This window comes from Podarcis tiliguerta (genome assembly GCF_965153285.1).
Source record: "Podarcis tiliguerta genome assembly, chromosome: 4".
Classification (NCBI taxonomy): domain Eukaryota; kingdom Metazoa; phylum Chordata; class Lepidosauria; order Squamata; family Lacertidae; genus Podarcis; species Podarcis tiliguerta.
Window position 1 is genome coordinate 96,972,361 of NC_139537.1, and position 4,566 is coordinate 96,976,926.

General features: G+C 46.3%; 1 long non-coding RNA gene across 1 annotated transcript in view; it reads left to right on the plus strand.

Annotated features, from left to right (window-relative positions):
* LOC310675388 overlaps window positions 1-4,566 on the plus strand; it is a 139,143-nt gene that overhangs the window by 132,978 nt on the left and 1,599 nt on the right. The window lies entirely within an intron of this gene.

The following is a 4,566-nucleotide window of genomic DNA, read 5'->3' on the forward strand; positions in this document are numbered from 1 at the left end:
TTTGATATCTATAATACTACCAATAGATGGAATATAAGTGGAATTTTCTCTACCCTGCCAATCAGAGCTATACACCTTTCAATCAACAGATAGGATTAGCATTTATAATCATTACTCAATTGCAAGGTAATCCACATTTTTCTCTAACTACCCCGCCTTTTGATTATACCAGAGTTGCACATTCAAAAAGGAACGGGAGGTTGTTTCCCTCACTTGAAGTTATTACCACTGATGGACTATTATAAATATCTTTCACCAGAATGTTATTGCCAACCCCACCCCCCAAAAACCCCTCTAATAGTTATGCTTGTGCTGATTGTATTGGGTCATGCCAATGAGGACTTGTTATACAGGCCGACTATGATTTCTCTATGTAATGCTAATTCTTGTTGCAAGTTTGGTTGCATTGATCACTGTGAATAGCTAACTGAAGAGTGGCTTGGGAAACATTAACAAAAGAGCTTTAATTATTCTTCATTACTGGAGATGTTCATCTGGTAGCTAAGAATGTCTTTACAGCATTTGAAATGCAATACTCCTAAGAGTTGGGGAAGGTGAGATGTCTCAGGACTGTCCCCCACTCTTAGAAGCAGCCTGGCCTCTACTTTCCACAGTGGACAAACCTGTGTTGATACTCCTGAACTGTGGATTGGCCCACAACTCCCAATCTGATGGCACACTTATTTGGATTTCGCAATGCAGCTTTGGTGCACAAAAGGGGCACACACAAAAATATAACTTTGCATTAAAAGTGCATACAAAATTTAAAATTGGACTTCCCATATCTCCTTTCACAATTGTACACAACATGACGTGGAATGGACCTGTGGCTGAGTGTAAGCAAAAGTGAAACCTCTCAGTCCATTCCGGAGATTACAGGGCCCAAACCTGAGACATAGGGGCAGCCTCTGGGGATGTCATTAAGCATGATACATGATCCAATAACCACAGTTGCTGGGGCCATGTCTTCAAATAAAGAACATGAAGTCTAAGAAGTCAGCAAATACCACACTGGTTGGAAATCAAGACAGAAACCTTAGCTAAAGGGGCGTTCCTAGGTCCAGCTGAAGTATGGGGACCTTCTCACCTGCTTAGGGAGCCTGGGTGGAGATGTGATGTTTTTAGATGGGGACACTCACAGTCAGGAGCCCAGACTGACGCCCCTGAAGGCTGCAATTCCAAACACACTTACCAAGGACTTTCTCTCTCTCAAGCCCTCCTGCGGCCATCTGCCAATCTCTGAAACTTCAAAGCAGCCCTGAAGGTTTGGCAACCCCATGCACTCTCTCAGTATTGGTGGTAATGTGGCTACAGCCAGGTTGCTCCAAGAAACATATGAGCTAAACCAGACCCAAAGAATTTGTGAGCTGCTGTGGAGAATCGTAAAACCGTGGAGTTGGAAATGACACCCAGGGTTATCTAGTCTAGCCCCCTGCAATACAGGAATCTCAACTAGATCATTCATGGCAGATGGCCATCCAACCTAGGCTTAGAAACCTACAATGAAGGAGAGTCCACCAACTTCCATCAGAGTCCGTCCCACTGTCAAACAGCTGTTACCATCCAGAAAGTTCTTCTTGATGGTGAGTCGGAATTGCCTTTCTTTAGGGAAAAGGTACTTCCAACATTGTGTAAAATCTATAAATAAGTGTGCTGCGTGATATAAAATTGCTACTATCTTAATAACTGTAAGTAGTTAACTGTGAGAGATAAGAAGGCTACGTGTAAATGAAGCCCGATCATGACTTTGTAAATGAGCTTTGGCAGCTTGCTTACTGTCAACAAAGCTAAAACTTTCACCAAGGAGACATTTATAGGCCTCGGAAGGTTTACAGTTAGGTTCAGAAGTTTATGTACCAGACATGAGAATAAAAAAAAGGTCAGGTTGTGGTAGGCCAGTCAGAGCATATTCTAATTGGCTCATAAATACAGGCCAATGGACTGGAGCTAACGAGTTATTAAAAGAGGGTTGTGGTTATAGACTATAAGTCCTGCAGGGGGCCAGGATCACCTCAGGCAGAGAAGAGCCTGAGAGGGGAGGCGACTGCAGCAGAGCGTCTGAAGAAGAGCTGGGATCACTGGGATCTCCTTGTCCAGATATGACGGGAGAGGAAGACTCAGTTCTGCAACAGTTCTGCAAGGAAGCTGGGGAAGTCAAGTGCCTGGCAGGCTACCCACAGAGCCGGCTGGCCTTTGAAACGGGGTGAAGCACCCAGAGGCAGAGCTAGCTGCTCCGGCACCCGGAGGGGCGCACATGCTGTGCACCCAGGGGTGGGGCCATGGGGGCGGGGCGAGCTTCCCAGGGGAGCGCCACTCACGGTGAGCGTCCCAGGGAGTGAGACGCCCATGGGGGGGTGGGTGAAGCGAGCTGCTCATGGCGGGCTGCTTCCTGGGTGGGTGGGGGAGGGAGGGAGCTGCGCTGCTTTGTGAGCAGCCTTCCTCCCTTCCCTTTTCCTTTTGACAGCTCAGGGGAGGCTCCCCCCTCCAGGAAGCAGCCCGGGAGCAGGGGACAATGGCCTGCTGCCCGCCCGTGACTCCCAAGCCTCCCCTAAGATGTCAAAACGAAGGGGGAAAGGGGGAAGGCCACTGGCAGTGTGGCACAGCTCCACCCCTTCCCCCTACAGCTTGGAATAGGCTTGGGAGGCGCGAGTGGGCAGCGTGCCAAATGTCACCACCCTCAGTAATGGCATCCGGGGCAGAACGCCCCCACCGCCCCCTTCCTCCGCCCCTGGAAGCACCTGCCTCAGGCAGCAGAAGCACAAGAAGCAGCGCCTCACCTGCCCCACCTACTTCCATCGCTACCCAACAGCGGAGAAGTTGAGCCACAATGCCTTGCAAAGTGTCCCAGCCCCTGTTGAGTTCGAGAGATTGATGTTCCCGCACACAGCATTGCTGCTCGTCTTCCCTGCCCTGCGGGTGGGTGGGTAAAATTTCTATCTTCCATTGGTGATACACCCATGATGGAGTCCCGTATAACCACTAAACCTTATTCTGTTGCTCTGTACTTGTGTTCTGCCACTGGTAACACTACATTTTTAAACGTTTCTCCTAGTTCTTTTAATGCATTTCACAGCTGGAAAAATTTCCCCCTTCAATCCCTGGGTGTTTTCGGGAAGGGGATAGAGAAACCAGCAGCTTCTTAAGAGTCCATCCTCATGATTCTTCTATCATGAGGCTATGGCAGTAGTAGGAGCAACTTTGCCCGTTGGTATTCTGCTCTACAGATAAGTCATAATACACTGTTATTCTTTTTCCTCCTGGCATGATTAAAGCAGAAAGTTTCAATATGTTTTATGTTCCTGCAATTTTATTAGCCAGTGCTTAAAACGTCTACTTCCAGAGGACATGTGTAAAGGTCATGTGGTGAGCTGGCTTGATGGCTATCTTTATCACCTTGCCAGTGACTGCGCAGGCAGATTGGGGTCACTGCAGGCTGGGGGAAAAGGCTGAGCAGAAAATCTAAGCGAAGGAGGATTAGAAAACAATTTGTCTAGAAAATGACACTTCCAGAGAAAGAGTGAAGGAAGGCCCCTAGAAATACCGACTCACCTGAAAAGGTCCTGGTAGGTCCCTATGGGATAAATGGGGATTATAGTTTTTCAGGCTGAAGTCTATGCTAATTTTCCTTGTGTTAAATGATTAAAGCATGCCCTGTGAGAAGCTTATGCTAAACTCAAGTGCTCAGTGTCTCACTGGGGGAAGTAATTTGACAGTCTGAAGCCAAGTCTCCTGCAGGGAGTAATTTGCAGGGATGAACCAAATTCTCATAAAAAGAGAAGATGACTCAACTTGAGCCTGGTGAATTTGACCCACTCAGGATCTCACTGGTACTTGATACCCGAGGCAAATATCTTGACAAGGCAGGCCAAGCCGTTGCAGACTTTGGAAACCACCAAATGTGTGGTGCACATGTGAGCCACAAAACAATAGGTCTACACACGGGCTACTCACATGTAGAGCATGGCGTGCTGAGTCAGAAGTAAAATTGTGCTTTTAACCCCTCCCTGACATCTTCTCTGCTTCTGTCAATAACCACACCTTGTGTGGAGTTTCTTCAGAATCTCACACATTGTTGTTGTTGCTTTACACAAAAGCATGCACAATACTTGACTGTTTCAAGAATCAGACACTATGTTTGGCGAGGGGCTAAAAGCTGTGCCCTCTTCCCAATTCAATATACATTTGCCCTACACATGAGTAATGTGCATCTAGGGTTAAGTGTCTAGCTAAAATGGTAAGCAAGAACGTATGACATCTGTGTGAGGAAACAAATTCTATTTACTACTAGAATGTGGGCTTACTACATGCTAGTAGGCTCAAAGCAGACTATGATTTTGTTCAGTCTGCATTTTTAGCTGAACCTACCTAATTCATACCTCCTGGACACACAGATTAGAACATGCCCCAAAATTCATATTTAAAATGTATACTTTAGTATAAAAGTGTCATGCAAATAAATCTGTACCTTAGTGAAAAAAATATTTTGTAGAAAATGCATATAAAAACAATGCACATTTTAGTGTTGTTTTTTATTTTTTAAAAACCCGATCTGTCCTGTTTCCACAG